General features: G+C 40.6%; 1 protein-coding gene across 1 annotated transcript in view; it reads left to right on the top strand.

Moving 5' to 3' along the window:
* The window catches only part of ZCCHC24 (zinc finger CCHC-type containing 24), a 203,100-nt gene that overhangs the window by 169,256 nt on the left and 13,508 nt on the right, over positions 1-20,336 (top strand). The gene's annotated exons all lie outside the window — the stretch shown is intronic.

Raw genomic sequence — 20,336 nt, 5'->3', positions numbered from 1 at the left:
ACCCCCTTCCTGCCCAGGCGAAATTTCAGCTTACGGCACTGCGTTGTTTTAACTGACAATTGCGCGGTCGTGCGACGTGGCTCCCAAACAAAATTGACGTCCTTTCTTCCCCACAAATAAAGCTTTCTTTTGGTGGTATTTGATCACCTCTGCGGTTTTTATTTTTTTTGCTATAAACAAAAAAAGAGCGACAATTTTTTACTTTTTGCTATAATAAATATCCCAATTTAAAAAGTTTAGGCCGATACGTATTCTTCTACATATTTTTGGTTAAAAAAAAAAAAACGCAAAACCAAATAGGGGACATAATTATTATTTTTTTTAATATTTTTTTTTTTACTAGTAATGGCGGCGATATGCTTTTTTTTTTTTTTGTGATTGCGACATTATGGCGGACACACTTCGGACACTTTTGACACATTTTTGTGACCATTCACGTTTATACAGCGATCAGTGCTATAAATATGCACTAATTACTGTATAAATGTGACTGATAGGGAAGGGGTTAACACTAGGGGGCGAGGAAGGGGTTAAATGTGTTCCCTACTAGTGATTCTAACTGTGGGGGAAGGGGACTGGCTGGGGGAGGTGACCGATCTGTGTCCCTATGTACAAGGGACACAGCATCGGTCTTCCCTCCCTGACAAGACGTGGATTTCTGTGTTTATACACAGAGATCCACGGTCCTGCTCAGTTACAGGGCAATCGGCAGGCACGCGCATCGGGTTCCCAGTAACACGGTGGGTGCGGGCACGCGCCCCCTAGTGGCTCTAAAAAAAAACGAGGATGTCATATGACCTCCTCTCAGAACAAGAGAGAGCTATCGTGCCGCCGTCAATTGACGGCGGCCGGTAGTAAGGAGGTTAAAGTCATGTTCAGTGTGAACGAGGGCTAAGTCCTGTGGCATTTGTAGCATGCCCTGGGAAATGGTGGCAATCCAGCGGCCAATTGAACTCTATGAAATGTCTGGATGATATTAAATTAAAATAAAGTAAGTAAATAAAGCTTGTTCGAAATAAAAGAGATGCGCCGATATTGGCGTACAGATCTACACTGATCAGACTGGGCTTTTACCGCATACCAGCTGCTGTGTTGTAATGCAGCCCATAGTGATGATTACTACAGAGCTGAATTAAAAGTATTGCCAAAGCTTTTTTGTCCATACTTCTCTTTTGGGTCACAAGTGTCCAGTTACTCTTGTTCTCCTATGACCCAGAGTCAGCTGATGGGTCAGAGCCACTCCAGGCTTTGGAATTATCCTGACAATACAGTAAAACCTTGGTTTGTGAGAATAATTTGTTCCAGAAACATGCTTGTAATCCAAAGCACTTGTATACCAAAGCATTTTTTTTACAGGGTATAAAAGAGAAGAGGGGCACCTCTAAGAGCCGGTTCACACTGGGGGGTCCTGAAGACGACTTCAGTGGCGACTTGCAAAATGACTTCTATATAGAAGTCAATGCAAGTCGCCCCCGAAGTCGTACAAGGACCTTTTTCTAAGTCGGAGCGACTTGCGTCTCTCTCCTATTAGAACGGTTATATTGAATAGAATGGGACGCGATTTGTCAGGCGGCTGAGTCGCTTGACGAGTCGCCCCAGTGTGAACCGGCTCTAAGTGTAGCAATAAGTTGCTAAATGTTGTACCTTCATTAAATGTAATCATACTGCTACACTTAGAGGCCCCTCTCTTCTCTTTTATACTCAGTTGTGACATGACGCTACTCTTATATCAAGACATCGCTTGTATATCAAGGTAAATTTTATTAAAACATTTTGCTTTTCTTGCAAAATCCTCTCAAACCAAGTTACTCTCAAACCAAGGTTTTACTGTACTTTGTCAAAATATAGGTTTGTTTCTTTTTTTTTTGCCTTTGATGTGAGAGTTCCATTCCTCTTTAACTCTTTGGGGCAGATCCACAAAGAAATTACGCCGGCGAATCTCTTGATACGCCGCGTAATTTAAAATTTTGCACGTCGTATCTTTGTTTTGTATCCACAAAACAAGATATGGCGGCATCTCGGCTAGATCCGACAGGCGTACGTCTTAGTACGCCGTCGGATCTAAGCTGCAATTTTTCGGCGGCCGCTAGGTGGCGTTTCCATCGAAATCCATGTCGAGTATGCAAATTAGCTAGTTACGGCGATCCACGAACGTACGTCCGGCCGGCGCTTTTTTTTACGTCATTTGCGTTCGGCTTTTTCCGGCGTATAGTTAAAGCTGCTATTCTGAGGCTTACTCAATGTTAAGTATGGCTGTCCTTCCCGCGTAGAAATTTGAATTTTTTACGTCATTTGCGTAAGTCGTTTGCGAATAGGAATTTGCATAGAATGACGTCACCGTCGTAAGCATTGGCTGGTTTGGGTTTAATTTTGAGCATGCGCACTGGGATACCCCCACGGACGGCGCATGCGCCGCTAAAAAAAAACGTTGTTTACGTCGGGTCACGACGTATTTACATAAAACACGCCCCCATTACATCCATTTGAATTCCGCGCCCTTACGCCGCCAGAGATACACTACGCCACCGTAACTTACGGTGCAAATTCTTTGAGGATTCGAAATAAAATAAGTTACGGCGGCGTAGTGTATCTTAGATACGCTGCGCCCGGCGCAAAGGTACGTGGGTCTGCCCCTTTATTTTTAGAAAATCAACTTGGCTTATATTCATATTCAGTACTGCAGAATCACTCGTTATTATTCTTTAAATCTTGCTCTTCCATAGAGAAAAGAAGAAGAAAGTCTTCATCGGCAATATGTTTTTGTAGGTTATGATTTTCTCATTTTTTTTTTTTATCTGCTAGTTTGAAGCAGGAGCTCAGACTTGAAGATGTAGCTAATAAAATATAAAGAACTTAGTCCAGTGTTATCTCAAGTCTTTGGCAAAACCTCATGGGTTTGGCTATGGCTGCCTAAAGCATCTGGAAGCTATCATTATAAACAATGACCCCCACCCCAACTCCTCTGAGACAGTACAAGCAGAACATGAGAACTCCTAGCCTGCCGTGGACACCATGTGGTCTGTTCCTTCAAACTAACAAACCTGAGCGCCTTCCTCTCTCTGCTGTTTTACTTGGCACCAACATACCCCTTTCTACAATAGAATCCAGCTGTCCTTACGTCCTACGTTAATCTCCCCTTGAAAAATTGCATTGCATGCATGACTTTAAAAAATGAGCTTTATAAAGATTAAAGCCCATATTTAAAGGACACCTAAAGTCAGGATAAAACTGACATAATATAGTAAATGTACCGATTTTGTTTTGATTTATTTCAATCATGGGTTGCAGCTGTAGCCCTAATACTGCCATTTTTTTTTTTTTTGCTTGTAAACATTGATATGAAGACGCTAGGAATTGCAAGCATTTACAAAGCACATAGCAGCACTGCTTGAAGTCTGCTACATCATTTTTAAGCTATAGAGCCAGTACTACCACTAAAGAGACCCTGTCATTGAAAAAAAAGCTGCTAGCTGGTATAAAGTGTAGACACGTAGAGGTCACATGACCACTAGGCACACTTAATATTAAAAACTTTTGTGTCCACGTTTTACAACCTTAACGACTTTTTTCATTTAATTATATTCTTTTGGTACATATAGGCCTCCCAGTCTTTGTATCTTTTAAATCATCCCCATATATATGTTAGATTACATAACAAATCAACCCGGAAGTGATCTCGGATTGGGTACACGCCCAGGAAATGGTTTGATGGGGTCATATTTTATATTTAAGCATGGTAGCAACAGCAGAGTTTACCCCAGATGATGCAAACTATTGCGAAACGCGTCGGGACTCTGCTGCTGCCATGCGCCACTTTTTATTGATGCCCTTTGTTTTCAACAGAACTGTAAGTGTTTTTAACCGTTAATAAATTTCATCAGTATTACCGTATTACACTATGAGACTTCGTTTTCTTTTATGTACTTTGGATACGGTTTGACCTCTTGGGAGTCACTATCAAGACGCTGTCAACCCCCTCCACTCTGGTTTAAAGTGATGTGTTCAAGCCATCGTTTTCTTTGTGTATCCGGATCCGATTGATGTGGTTCCATCAACTCATTTAACAGCCTATATTGACCCTTTAGGCGTATGCTTAATAGGGTTCAATAATTCTGGTAAGCCTCCCCTTCTGGTGGTGGTCATCTCTTCACATATTCATTCAATTTTATTCCACCGTGGTGTTTTTCAATTGTCCATCATAGGTGACCATTCACAGGCGGTGCATCTCTTCAACGACCCACAGCCTTTTGATTTTTCATATATGGACTTCCCATTTGTTCACAGTGTTATATTATTCAGTTTGTTTTAACACCATTATTTTCTAGCGCCACTTTATTGTTTTTGTATATTGTATCACTTTCTTGTTTCACTAGATTGTTTGTGGCAGCTTTTTCACACAGATAGCGCAGATTTATGCTTGTTTTTTTTAGACACGTAGAGGTGCCTACATAAATCTGAAGAAGCTTTCACTGCCATATGCTGTCCCTGGGTGTTGGACTGTGCTAAATGGAAAAAGCTAATGCCTCATACACACGATCGGAATTTCAGATGAAAAAAGTCAGATGGATTTTTTTCATCGGATATTCCGATGGTGTGTAGGCCCCATCTGACTTTTTTCCGTTGGCGTTTAGAAATAGAACATGTTTTATTTTTTTCCGATGGAAAAAAATCCTAACAGAAATTCCGATCGTCAGTGTGGAGCTCCGACGGAGAAAAACACACGCTTGCTCAGAATCAAGTTGACGCATGCTCGGAAGCATTGTCTGACAGTGTGTATGTGTGGCCTCGTACACACGACCGAGGAACTCGTCGGAAAAGACACATCGTTTACCTCGACGAGTCCCTTGTTAGGCTTGTCGAGGAACTCGACAAGCTTGCTTTGCGTACACACGGTCAAGACCAAATCTCCTCGTTCTCAAACGCGGTGACTTTCAGACTGTTACATCGTGACGAATGTGCTATCTCCATTACAAACGCTACTTTTACCGAAGGTGCGCTCCCGTCTCATACTTTATTCTGAGCATGCACAGGTTTCTTAGCATACATACGATCGTGTTTCTCGTCGAAAACCAGCCCGATGAGGAAATTGAGACTCCCGTCGAGGAAAAAGAGAACTTGTTCCCTTTTTTCCTCGTCGAGTTCGACAGTTTCCTCAATGAAAAACATACACACGACCGGTTTCCTCGGCAAAAAAGCTCTCCCACAAAGTTCCTTGATGGATTCTTTCGAGGAAAACGGTCGTGTGTACGAGGCCTAAGTCAGCTTGAACGGAATTCCGATGGAAAATTTCCTTGCTGCCTCCTTATCCTCCCACCTTTCCCAACCTATAGAAATGTGTATAAAAATGGCAGGCAGAATCCACCAATAGCTGGAATTGCCAGAACTTGTTCATCTTCAGAACGGCCTGTCCTTCAGCCGACATAAGGACAATGAAATCTGTAGCGTGTGAACTTTTAATATAAAAAGATGAAAAGTCAAACTATTCTTGATAATTTATTCTATTGATGATAAAGTAACGCAATTCATATAGTCTGCACCCCAAAAATCACAATGCCTGAACACTTTTCACCCAATTGTTATCCCACAAGTATAGCGTAGGCCTCCTCTACCCATGTGACCGAGTCCATTGGGGTGAAAGGCATTTAGGAAGTGTAGTTTGTGGGTGCAGACTATATGCATTGAGTTATTTTACCATTATTGGAATAAAATATCAAGAACAAGGATAGTTATAGAGAGCAACTTTTTAGCCCCTTTTAGACTCCATCAGCGGGTTTGTCTGTTCAGTGGAGAATCTGTCCGCTTCGGTGGATGACAGGTCGGTGTCCACTCCGCTGATACAGAGCGGGCACGGGCCAAGCCTGCCTTCTCCAATGGGTAGTCAGATGGAAACAAACCGCCTATATGGGACAGTATGGGTTTGGGCTGAACAACCTGTGATGCCCTTCACCTAGGGGATGTCACCTGGCTTGCACGTGGGATCCATGTGAGGATAAGCCCCGCCTCTGCCTTACACACAGACTGCTTGCATCCAGGGCCACCCACTCGCATGTGATCATTGCAAGAGGCATTAGATGCAAGTGGCCTTAATTAGCTGGACGAGCCAGCAGCATCACTTTTATAATAGGGCTGCCTCCTGCAGCTAATTGTGGGAACCCCTGCTGGGGTTATCACATCTAATCTTAGCACAAGGGCATTTGCAGTTATAAATGTCCTCAAAAATAGGTAAGAGAAGTTCTTTGCTAAGATTTACATACAATTCAATAAAAACTAAGGGCCAGATTCTCGTACATCCGCGTATCTTTGCGCGGGCGTAACGTATCCGATTTAAGTTACGCCTCCGCAACTTCACGCCTAATTCAAATATGGGACAGGGGGGGGCGTGTTTTATGTTAATGTTATGTGACCCGACGTGATTGACGTTTTTCACAAACGGCGCATGCGCCATCCGTGGAAATCTCCCAGTGTGCATTGCTCCTAATATGCCGCAAGGACGTATTGGTTTTGACGTTAACGTAAATTACGTCCAGCCCCATTCACGGACTAGTTACGCAAACGACGTAAAATTTAAAAATGTTGTTGCGGGAACGACGGCCATACTTAATATTGGTACGCCGCACTTACGCCACCATATAGCAGGGGTAACTTTATGCCGGGAAAAGCCTAACGTAAACGGCGTAACTATACTGCATTGGCCGGGCGTATGTTCGTGAATTTGCGTATCTAGTTGATTTACATATTTCGATGCGTAAATCAGCGTACACGCCCCTATCGCCCAGCGTAAATATGTAGTTATGATCCGACGGCGTAAGAGACTAATGCCTGTCGGATCTAAGGGAAATTTATGCGTAACTGATTCTAAGAATCAGGCGCATAGATACGACAGCGCAACTCAGAGATACAACGGCGTCATGTCACAACTGAGTATAAAAAAGAGAGGAGCCTCTAAGTGTAGCAATATGGTTACATTTAATGAAGGTACAACATTTAGCAACTTATTGCTATACTTAGCGCCTCTCTTCTCTTTTAAACCCTGTAAAAAAAATGCTTTGATATACAAGTGCTTTGGATTACAAGCATGTTTCTGGAGAGAATTATGCTTGCAAACCAAGGTTTTACTGTATAGAACATTATTTTTCTTCCAAATATAAAAAGTATATACATGGTAATAACTATTCACTTTGTATCTAAAAAAGTCAAGCATTAGAGTTGGACTCCAGCTTTAATGTATGACAAAGGCAAAACTTATTTTTCTTTCTTAGTTTTGGATAGAGTGGCGAGGGATTAGAACACCTGTCAGGTTTTTATTGCATTTCGTGCCTCCGTTAGGGAGATTTAACCTCTCTATTTGTCCTATTTACTGTTATTACTTAGCATTTGTGTTCTGACATCTTGCTATCGGAACCAGCATTAACTCCCCTGTTCTTGGTTTGCCCATTTTCCTTCTTTGGACCATTTTTGGTCGGCAATACCCCACAAGAGCTGCAGTTTTGGAGATGAAGTGACCCAGTCATATAGCCATTACAATTTGGCCCTTGTCAAAGTCACTCAAACCCTCACGCTTGCCCATTTTATCTGCTTTCCACACATTATAAATGTAGAAGTAGTGCTGCGCTGTGCATAAATAGGTGATAAAGTGCAAATGTGCTCACGTGACAGGTACACTTGAAAGGCAATAAGTGAATGATTCAAATTTCACCTATTGCCTTTCAAGTGTACCTGTCACGTGAGCACATTTACACTTTATTACCTATTTATGCACAGCGCAGCACTACTTCTACATTTATACTTACCTGGGGCTTGATACTACCTTCAGTGCTTGCTGCAGTACCCCACCTTTTAGACTTGGCCAGCGCGGGAATATCTTTTTACTATTTCTACACATTAACTTCAAGGACAACATGTTCACTTGACTAATATATCCCACCCATTTTCAGATGCCATAGTAGTGACATAAGAAATGTTGTTCACTTTACCTGTCAGTGGTCATAACATTTTGACTGAGCGGTATATACTGTATATATACATACAGTATCTCACAAAAGTGAGTACAACCCTCACATTTTTGTAAAAATTGTATTATATCTTTTCATTTGACAACACTGAAGAAATTCAACTTTTCTACAATGTATAGTAGTGAGTGTACAGCTTGTATAACAGTGTCAATTTGCTGTCCCCTCAAAATAACTCAAGTGAAGTGTCCAAATTGTGTGGCCACCATTATTTTCGAGCACTGGCTTAACCCTCTTGGGCATGGAGTTCACCAGAGCTTCACAGGTTGTCACTGAAGTCCTCTTCCACTCCTCCGTGGCGACATTGCGGAGCTGGTGGATGTTAGAGACCTTGTGCTCCTCCACCTTCCGTTTGAGGATGCCCCACAGATGCTCAATAGGGTTTAGGTCTGGAGACATGCTTGGCCAGCCCATCACCCTTAGCTTCTTTAGCAAGGCATTGGTCGTCTTGGAGGTGTGTTTGGGGTCCTTATCATTTTGGAACACTGCCCTGCAGCCCAGTCTCTGAAGGGAGGGGGATCATGCTCTGCTTCAGTATGTCACAGTACATGTTGGAATTCATGGTTCCCTCAATGAACTGTAGCTCCCCAGTGCTGGCAGCACTCATACAGCCCCAGACCATGACACTCCAACCACCATGCTTGACTGTAGGCAAGACACACTTGTCTTTGTACTCCTCACCTGGTTGCCGCCACACACGATTGACACCATCTGAACCAAAAAAGTTTATCTTGGTCTCATCAGACATAGGACATGGTTCCAGTAATCCATGTCCTTAGTCAGTTTGCAGGCTTTCTTGTGCATCATCTTTAGAAGAGGCTTCCTTCTGGGATGACAGCCATGCAGACCAATTTGATGCAGTGTGCGGCGTATGGTCTGAACACTGACAGGCTGACCCCCCCACCCCTTCAACCTCTGCAGCAATGCTGGCAGCACTTGGCTGTGTGTTGAGTTATTTTGAGGGGAAAGCACATTTACACTGTTATACAAGCTGTACACTCACTATTTTACATTGTAGCAAAGTGTCATTTCTTCAGGGTTGTCACATGAAAAGATAAAATAAAATATTTACAAAAATGTAAGGGGTGTACTCACTTTTGTGAGATACTGTATATATCAGTTGTTTTTTGTGGTAACAAATATTTAGTTAAGCAATCATCTGCCAATTGTTTATACTGCTTTCTTGTCTCAGAGGATAAGTTGATGTCACTTCATCAGCTGGAATTGATGACTAGCTTGTAGTGGTATTTCCAGCTAGAGGTGTAGGCCACAGAACACTGTTGCGGTCCTGCAAGCCGAGGGCCTCTGTTGTCTTTCCTAGGGGAGTAGTGCTGGCTTCCATTTGCTGCTTTGTAGGGTTTACGTGCGTGTGCTGCAGGCTATGATTCTAGAATTCCACACCCTGGGCTCTTTCAGCACTGCATACGTCAGTTTTGTTTTTGTTTCATTAACCAGGAGAAGATGCAGTTGCCTGATTTGAGCTGCTTGATGCTTATGCAGTTGTCTGTGAAGAATGCTTCCTGAATAGCTCTACATAAACTTCCCAAATTATGCATTTCAGTGCCATGGATCTCATTTTCAAACAGTAGTAGAAATAGGATACGGGCAGCACAAAAATATACATATAAGACAATAGAAAAGATTAAAGTAATGAAAAGACGTGATCCAGTCAGGGTTGGTTCATCAGCAGGATGAAAAAAAAAAAAAAAAGCATATACGCCCATAGTGTAACCCATAAAAAACATCTATTCAAAAAAAGAAGAGAATCACACAAGTTTTGTTTATATACCTATTGCCCAAAGATTTTCTTAGTGTGATTCCCTTTGCAAGTTTTACTTGTTATTTTTTGAATAAATGTTTTTTATGAGTTACACTATGGTCGTATATGCTTTTTATTTTTCATGCTGCTGATGAACCAATCCTGAGTGGGGCACGTTTGGCGCTTTGGAGTCATCCTTCATAAGAAGATGTACCACGCCCATTTGACCATACTATATGATGGTCCACAGGATCTGGTAGGAGGCTTTAATACAGTGGTTCTCAACCTCGGGGGTCAAATGATGATTTGCCAGGGGTCACCGAATCCTGGCTGTGCCTGAAGCCTACATCGCTCTCCCAGCCTTTACTCGGTCGCCCAGCTGGGCTGTTCTTGGAGCCCGTGGCTGCCCACTTAGCCTCTTTGCAGCTGCCCATTCAGTTCATGGCATGGCTGGGGGGGCATAAACTAGAGGTCAGTGATGGATGTGAAGTGGGAGGGGCTGAAGGAGACCCTATCTCCTGATTTCTGCATAGGTGTCACTGCTGCGAGACACCACTGTGCTGGAGTCACAGTGAGTAACGCTACCTGTGATTAGATTTGCTATTAAAAGTCCCCACTACAGTTCTAAGTTTAGCAGGTGACCTTGATCATGAGCATCTAAGTTGGCTGATCAAAACCACCCCCCCCCCCCCAAAATCACTGCCACTCATCCCATTCCCCCCACCAAGGAGTGATAGAAGGAATATAAATAGAGGATACATGGAAAGGGGAGGAACAAAGAAAAAGGGGGAGAGAAAGAATAATAGAAAGAACAAGAGACTGCTAGAGAGAGGGATGGGGGAAAAAAAAAGAAATTAGGATAGAGACAGAGCAAAGGGAAAAGGAGAACAAAGAGAGAGTGACACATCCTAAAATGTACCATAAGGGGTTTTAATATTGTATGAGTGGAAGGTATTCAGGGAGCGCTAAATGTTAGGGGCGCAAATTACTTGTCTTGCCTTGGGCACTGACAACCCACTCTACGAAAAATAATGTTACTGTTAGGGGTCCCCACAACTTGGGAAATGTTATCAAGGGGTCACGGCACTAGAGAGGTTGAGAATCACTGCTTTAATACTTGGTGTCACCTGGTGGTGGAAGCACTACGAATTGTGATTGCGGGGACACTGGTGGAGCAAGTGAATCGTGGATGATTTGTTTCCTTTAGACTTTCTTGTTTCACATATATTTTTCATTTTTAGCGCTTGTGAATGAGCTCTTATGGACACTTATTTACATATTTGGTGTGATTTCTTTATACATGTTTTTTTCACCTAATAATTTTGATGTCATTATATTGATTTATTTTTTGTGTTTTCACAATATTGAGTTATTTTTTTTATTATTCATCACAATTCTTGCATTTAGTGTCACAGATTGACTAAGCGGCTGCTCATATGTAATTTATATGTTTTAATGCAGATATCCTATATTTTTATATTGACAACAGACAGCATGTTCACTCTCAAGGTGACTTTTAACTTTGCAATGTGAATTTTCACTTCGCTTAGTGAAAAAGGTGAAATAAAGTGAAAGTTCAATTCATCAAGTATACCAATTCATATGCAGTGACAATAAAAAAAAATAGTATTTCTTCTCATACATGATTGGGTCATTGAATTCGGCACAACTTCACCACAATAACTAATAGGGAGGAGCTTCAGTTAGTTCAAACCCATGCTTGGCCAGACCAGGAAGGAGGTTTTCAGCTTTCTTTTGGGTCTTGCCAAACATGGATTGATAAAGAACCCTAGCTTGGCACTTTTCTCTAAGCTAAAATAATTTTCTCTTTACAAAGTGATTTTCCACTTACCTTAATCAACAGGGTAAAGGTGTGTTTTATTTATTTTGTTTCATTAAAAAATGCATTCGTCCGAAAATCCAAATTAATTAAGGTTGAATCTGTCACTGAAGGCTTATGGTGTCCGCCGAATGTTCTAATGCCCCGTACACACGGTCGGTTTGTCTGATGAAAACGGACCGTTTGCATCAGACGAACCGATCGTGTGTGGGCCCCATCTGTTTTTTATCCATTGGTTAAAAAACTAGGAACTTTTTTTAAAATTATCTGATGGTTAAAAAACCGATAGAAAAAAACAATCGTCTGTGGGCACGTCCATCGGTTAAAAATCCACGCATTCTTAGAATCAAGTCGACGCATGCTTGGAAGCATTGAACTTTTTCTCAGCACGTCGTCGTGTTTTACGTCACCGCGTTCTGACACGATCGTTTTTTTAACTGATGGTGTGTAGGCAAGACTGATGAAAGTCAGCTTCATCGGAAATCTGATGAAAAAATCCATCAGGACGTTGTGTGTACAGGGCATAAGAAGGTTCGACGGAGTAGCTAAACTGTACGACGCCGCAATTATACATTTCCGGTCGAATGTTCCGCCTACAAGCTATAGAAGAATTCTAATCACACTAGTAATAATTATATTTATAAATTATTATTACTAGTCAACCAACATTCAAATTCTTCTATAGCCCATGGGCCGAGCATTTCACCGGAAATGTACAATTGCGGCGTCATACAGTTTAGCTGCTTGTCGAATCTTCTTAGAACTTTCAAAAGACACCATAAGCCTTCAATGACAGATTCGACGTTTGTATGTTTTTCGCTGCTTCATCAAATCTTCGTCGTTCATGTCGAATGGTCTACCCCAACACTATCTCTATAATGTCAAATCTTTTCTATCTATGTAGAATAATCTTGGACTAAGGCACATTCGACCACAGGTTCGATAGACACAGATTGCGATTGTCAGGGTCATGTCGAATCTCCTATCTATATCGAACTGTTGTAGCAACGAAAACGAAAATAAAGCATTTTTTTATGTCGGATCTTTCGGATTTCGGATTCTGTGCGTTTGTTTTCGTTTGTTAAAACGATAACGAAAATACCCGAAATTCAGACGAAAATGCATTCGGATGAAAACTAATGCACATGTCTACAATTTTTTTTTATTTTATTTACATTGCATATCATTGGGTGTTCTTCGCAAAGTGAATTTGTTTCACCTCATTTGCTAATTAATAATCCACTTTACAAAGTGACTATTTATTTTGAAAGTGAGACTCTCTGCTCCTTTAGTTAACCAGGATCTGTGTGAGTATTTTATGAATACTAGTACTTAAGTATATGAGTTAATATTGGATAAGGTTACATTTGTGTATATTTACAAGGCTGGATAATTCTGTTTAGAAGTGATAAGACCGCCAGTTTCAGAGCTCAGTAAACAATTATAGGGGAGACGGGGAGTATTTTTACACTGCTAACAATAGAGAAAGCTAATAAAAATGTCAGTAGTTCCTGAATTTCTACTAGGATTCAGACATCTGGTAGCATATTGATTCCACATTTTAACAAAATTGTTATTATGTAACGTCACATTTTTGTCCACAAGAGAGCTGTGTATGCTTAGTACATGAGATTTAATTTCCATGAATTTGTTGAAACTGAAAACTGAAATTAGGAACCAAGTATAAATATACAGTGTTCCACCGCATTGTTACTTAGTAATGCTGCCTCCCTCATGGTCTGTTTTTCAGATCTATAGTGGAAAAGAATGTTTAAACCCAAACGGATATAATTTGGTGTGTATAAACCAGATTTTCTTTGGAAGATTTTTTTTTCAAGTTTTGATAAGTTTTACAGTGTAAACAAACAGGTTTTATGGACCTATTCATACCTGTGAAAAATACATACATTTTCTTTAAAAAAATGTATATACACTACTCTGCTAACATTTCTAGACAGGTGTGAAGAAATACTGTAAAGCAAGAATATATAGAATATTTAAAAAATATATATTTTATATATTTTAATTATTTATTTTTATCAGTTTACAAAATGTAAAGTTAGCGAACAAAAGAAAAAATCTAAATCAAATCACTATTTGGTTTGACGTCCCTTTGGCTACAAAACCAGCATCAATTCTTCTAGTTACACGTGCACACTTGATTTTGCAGGAGCTTGACAGGTAGGTTGTTCCAAACATCTTGGAGAATTAACCAGAGATCTTCTGTGCATGTAAACTGCCTCAAATCCTTCTGTCTATAAGTATCTGCCTGTATTTCTCAGCATTAAGGACACCATTGATCGGCAATGTCGAGGACCGTAAATGCAGGGGTGGGAGCCAAGGAAATTTAATGCAGCAGATGAAAGACACATCATGATTACGTTCCTACAACATCAGACGATGTGCAGCAATGCCACCAGCACAGAACTCGTGAAAACCGGTGGGACACAGGTACACCCATCTACGGTGCAGAGAAGTCTGGCCAGAAGTGGTCTTCAAGGAAGAATTGCAGCCAAAAAGCCATATCTCCGACATTGAAACAAGGCTAACTCAGCACAGAAAGATGGGGTGCAGAAAAATGGCAATAGGTGGTCTGGACCGATGTGTTCAAACTTTAAATATTTGGCTATGAAGGGCTGGAGAGCGGTACAATAATGAGTGTCTGAAGGCAACAGTGAAGCATGGAGAGGTTCCTTATAAGTTTGGGGCTTCATTTCTGCAAATGGAGTTGGAGATTTGGTCAGGATCAATGGTGTCCTCAATGCTGAGAAATAAAGGCAGACATCATACTATACCATCAGGGAGCAGTGTAATTGGCCCGAATTTTATTCTACTGCAGAAAAATTACCCCAAACATACAGCCAATGTCATTAAGAACTATTTTCAGCCTAAGAAGAACAAAAGGGCCTGGAATTGATGGTTTGACCCCCATAGAGCCCTGATCTCAACATCATCAAGTCTGTCTGGGCTTACATAAGGAGACAGAAGTATGTCATCCGCAGAAGATTTGTGGTTAGTTCTCCAAGGTGTTTGAAACAACCTACCTGCTAAATTCCCTCAAACACTGCGTGCAAGTAGTGTACCTAGAAGAATTGATCTGTTTTGAAGTCAAAGGGTGGTCACACCATTATTGATTCTCTTTTGTTCATGTACCAATTGTTTTGCTCATTTTGATAATTGATAAAAATAACACTTGTGATACTAATAGTAATAACATTTCTATTTCTGAAAGCTTTCTTTAAGTTTTACTAAACCCAGGACCCTGCATTCACTATATCTGGTCTCCCACAGTACACATAACATGGACATGCATTAGTTTTAGTAAATATAAACTGCTAAATACCTTTTCTCATTAGAAGTTAGAGCAATCTTGTGACTTCTATCAGTGTCTGGTTAAAGCTTGTAGGAGGAGTTTTAATTCTCCCCTGACTGTCCTGTAAAGCTGCAAGACCACTGATCCTCTGTCTGGACAGTGCTGATTGGCCCTGTGCTAATCACATGCATGCTCCCAAGAAAACAAAAATTCTCTAGCAATACACACCAAACTGAGCATGTGCAGCTTTCCCCCAAGGCTCTGTTCTATCAGAGGAATTAACCCTTTAGGTTCCACAGTGAGTTAACAAACATGCTTTACTGGAGAAGAAGGGGTTAGTGGGACTTTTTTTAAGGCGCAGGGAAAACAACAATAAATATAAATTGAATGAATTAAAATGAATATAGAATGAATACACAGAATAAACATTCCAAAATAAATCACTGGTATACAGATATAAGTGCAAGGCTGATTAATCTCTACATGTTTCGTTGTATATATGACTTCCTCAGGAGAACTTTGATATCAGGCACTAGGCATATGGTCACTATAATGAAAACATACAGATTTAGAAACAAAACAACAAAAATTACAAAAATACAATATAATTATTTATAAGCTTACAGATTGGGCGGAAGACAAGGAGACAATGTATTGGTTCAAACCCTGACCTGTGTATTCAGTAGATGGGTAAATATCAAGATAAGAATGGATAAAAATGGATCAACTGGTAATACCACAGAGAGACATAATACATCATAGGAGAGTGCACCATAGGTCCATCTGATAAAATAGGATAGGAATAGGATATAACTAAAAAAATCTCAAAATATAAGGATATTTATAATGGAAAGGATACAACTGCCTACCTCAATCTGCAAATGATGAGTGTAAAATGCCACAACACACTTCCAAACTGGTGAAGGAGGGTAGAAAAACCAGAGCCAGAAAGAATGGGATAGAGACCTCAGTATTTGAATATTGCCCGGGTTTCCCTTCAATCAAGCATGCTTTGCTGCATATACAGACTGATCTTACTGTTGTGGGTTTAGTAACACCTTCATTTACATATGTTTTTTCACAACTACTTGAAAACTTTTGCACAGTCTATATATATATATATATATAGACTGTGTGTGTATACATATATACTGTATATAATATATATATATATATATATATATATATATATATATATATATATATATATATATATTTTTATGTGGTGTTGTTCAGTTCAAAAATTGTAATTATATGATGACTCCAATGAGTATGGGAACCCTGATTAGCTTATGCCTTTCCTACTCTGCGCCTGATCGGGCTGTGCAACTTGTGACCTGTTTTTTGCTTAACTCCTGAGCTTGCGTATCCCTCCTCTTCTTCCCTCCCCCCTCCATTTTTCCTACCCCCCCTTTTTCTTAGTTTATGTTTTTTGACATAATGAGTCCCGATTGACTGCACCAATATGCGCTGCCCAGTTTTCTTTTCTAAACTACTCAAACCCACCCACTCCTTCATTTCCATAGCATACTGTAGATGAGAATCATTGTGTAATCCCAGAATATGCACTTGGAGAGCTAATCAGGCTCTTTGAGATAACACAGGAAGTGTGCACAAGGCACAGGACAGTTCAGAATTTCTGAGATGATCTACAGATATATTTTTTAATTTACCATACAGATACAGTGTGGGAAGTATTCTCAGCGCTTAACCTTTTCCACATTTTATTATGTTACAGCCTTATTACAAAATTGATTACATTAATTATTTTCCTCAAAATTGTACAAACAATACCCCTTAATGACAATGTGAAAGTATTTTGTTTGAAATCTTTGCAAATTTATTACAAATAAAACATGAAAAAATCACATGTACATAAGTATTCACAGCCTTTGCTCAATACTTTGGTGAAGTACCTTTGGCACCAATTGCAGCCTCAAGTCTTTTTAAATATGATGCTACAAACTTGGCACACCTATTTTTGGGCAGTTTCTCCCATTCTTCTTTGCAGGACCTCTCAAGCTCCATCAGGTTCAAGGGAGCATCGGTGCACAGCCATTTTCAGATCTCTACAGAGATGTTTAATCAGGTTCACGTCTGGGGTCTAGCTAGGACATTCACAAAGTTGCCCTGTAGCCACTCCCTTCTTATCTTGGTTGGCTGTGTGCTTATGGTCGCTGTCCTGTTGGAAGATGAACCTTCTCCCCAGTCTGAAGTCCAGAGTGTTCTGGAGCAGGTTTTCATTAGGGATGTCTCTGTACATTGCTGCATATATATTCCCCTTGATCCTAACTAGTCACCCAGTTCCTGCCATTGAAAAATATCCCCACAGCATGATGCTGCACTATTATGCTTCAGGTAATGAGCGGTGCCTGGTTTCTTTCAGACATGACGCTTGCCATTCAGGCCAAAGGGTTCAATCTTTGTTTCATCAGATCAGAGAATTTTGTTTCTCATGGTCTGAGAGTCCTTCAGGTGCCTTTTGGCAAACTCCAGGTGGGCTGTCATGTGCCCTTTACTGAGGAGTTGCTTCTGTCTGGCCACTCTACCATACAGGCCTGATTGGTGGAGTCCTGCAGAGAGGGTTGTTCTTCTGAAAGGTTCTCCTCTCTCCACAGAGAAACGGTGGAACTTTGTCAGAGTGGCCATCGGGTTCTTGGTCATGTCCCTAACTAAGGCCCTTCTCCCCTGCTCTGGGAAGAGTCCTGGTTGTTCCAAACTTCTTCTAATTAAAGATGATGGAGGCCACTGTGCTCATTGGGACCTTCAATGCTGCAGAACATTTTCTATACCCTTCTCCAGATCTGTGCCTTGATACAATCCTGTCTCGGAGGTCTACAGACAATTTCTAGGACTTTGTGGCTTTGTTTATGCTCTGACATACACTGTTAATTGTGGGCCCTTATATAGACAGGTGTGTGCCTTTCCAAATCATGTCCAATCAACTGAATTTAACACAGGTGGACTCCAATCAAGTTGTAGAAACTTCTCCAGGATGATCAGTGGAAACAGGATGCATCTGAGATCAATTTTGACTGTCATGGCAAAGACTGTGAATACTTATGTATGTGGGATTTTTTTTGTTTTTTATTTTTATTTATTTATTTATGTTAAGGTTTCAAACTAACTTCTTTCACTTTGTTATTATGGGGTATTGTCTGTAGAATCTCTGCTCAGAGATGTCCACAAGTGACTCTGCCTTCCAGGACTCTCCTCCAGATTAGCTGAGATATAGCAGCAGTGCCATTGGCTCAATGTCAATCAAAGTCAGCTAGCCAATCGGGAGAGAGAGGGGGCAGGGCTGAACCGGGGCTCTGTGTCTGAAGCTGCTTGCTGTGGGGGCACTTGACCTGAGGGCGGGGCCAGGAAAGCCAAAGAGGGACACGAGAAAAGGAGGATCTTTACTGCTCTGTAAAAAACCATTACACAGGGCAGGTAAGTATAACTTGTTTGTTATTTTTTGGGGAAAAAATAGACTTTACAATCACTTTATTCCAATTTGGAATAAGGCTGTAACATAACAAAATGTGGAAAAAGAAACGCTGTGAATACTTTCCTGGATGCACTGTATAATAAAATACTTTCAGTAGTTTAATTAACAAGCAAAAGGTAGCAAATAAGAGAAGTTCATTGTTATAGTTTACATACAAGAGGGGACAAAATAATTGCATTGGGAAACTAGTTGCACTCTTGGGAGACTAATCTACAAATCTATAATTTAATGCAATTTAATAGAATTACCAAAAATGTAGAACAATGAGTATGTGAAAATGTGAGTCAAATCAAAAAAAGTCAAACACAGCCATATTAATAGAGTAAGAGGGAGAAAGTGGTGGGTCACAGTAGGTTTACAAAAGACCCAAGCTATTGACCCCCACAGCAGCAAGGTTCTAAGACAGGAAGAGTACCAGGCATCCCCACAGTGAAGATTTATACAGGATCCAGCTGCCTGAACAACGTGAGACATTCTTTTTTTACAGGTAAGTTGGTTCACTAAAGCTATAGAGATTTTTTTTTTTTATGGCTTTAACAACAAAATGAGTGCACATTATTTGGCTTGCACAGAGATCTCTATTAATTGTGATAATTCATTGCAAGAATCTATAAAATTTAATGGAGGAAATGTAGTTATTTCGGCTTAGGAAACTTGTGTCTATGTATTTTTCCTGGCACTGGTTATACATGACTGTCTGTCGAGAGGGTGACATACGGTCTCAACTCAACATTTGCTGCCAGCCACATGAATTACTTCACTAAATGTATGGCTCACTTGCTCTATGCATTCATTAAAAGATAATCATTATTTCCTTGTACCTTCTACATATGTAGTGCAAGTTGCAATATTGGTAATGAGCAATGATTTCTTGGCCCTACTGCTGAGAATGTTAACAAAACCCAAAGGCTTTTACATTTTGAATAGAAGGGGGAATGATTAATTGATTATAAGCTCTGTCAGGATTTTACTGTTGTATAAACTCTTCCAAAGCAGCAAAACCTGCTTGTTCTTTTATGAAAGAAAGTAGTTCTATTGCTTTTACTCACACAAAATTCATAAAACTTTGGATGAAAAAAAATATGTTATTGTTTTCATGTGGGTGGTCAAGCAAGGACTAAGAAAACCTCATTGGAGCTACTTGGTTAAACACAACACAATTGGTACAATTTGTCTACACAGTTGATCTGTTTTTGGGTAAATAGGCAAATGTATATTAGATGATAAAAACTCATTCAAAATAAGCTGAACCGACCTGTCCGCATCCCAATGCCAAATAAGGTGCCCACTACAGATCAGATTAGTGAGTGACCTTGTTTAAGGGCCATATCCTATTAAGCTACACTATATCCAGACCTATCCAGCACATATGCAGACTTTTTTTTCATAAACTGTAATGGAGAAACCAGCTATTTGCAAGCCCATATCAAGAATTCCATTAGTCAGCTTGATACGACATAGGCAGGGGGGACTGACCATTGTGACTTTCGGGCACTGCCCGAGGGCCCCATGCCACTAGGGGGCCCCATCAGGGTTGCCAGGCTCAATAAAACCAGGGACAGTATGTAAAAATCTGTGTTTTTTTTACATCTGTCCCTGCTATGTCTTAAACCGACATGCTTTTTATGTGAAAATCCTGAGATTTTAGCTGCCCTGCCTCTGCACTGCCTCCTGGCGTGGTGGCCATCTGTAAGCCCAGGGGCCCCATAATCTTCTATTGCCCGGGGGCCCCATGGGTTGTCAGTCCACCCCTGGACATAGGCTACAGCTCTAAGACAAGGTCACCTGCCAATTTGATGTCTGTAGAGAGAAGGATATATGGGATGGTAACCAAGTGGATACATTTTTTGAAGTATTGATATCATTAACAGGTAATTTTGTCATGGAGCAAAAAGTCTTTGTGCTCTTGGGTTGCATACTAT

The sequence above is a fragment of the Rana temporaria genome, chromosome 8 (genome assembly GCF_905171775.1).
Source record: "Rana temporaria chromosome 8, aRanTem1.1, whole genome shotgun sequence".
Lineage (NCBI taxonomy): Eukaryota > Metazoa > Chordata > Amphibia > Anura > Ranidae > Rana > Rana temporaria.
The sequence above is the reverse complement of the archived record's forward strand: the minus strand, read 5'-3'. Positions and strand labels throughout refer to the sequence as shown.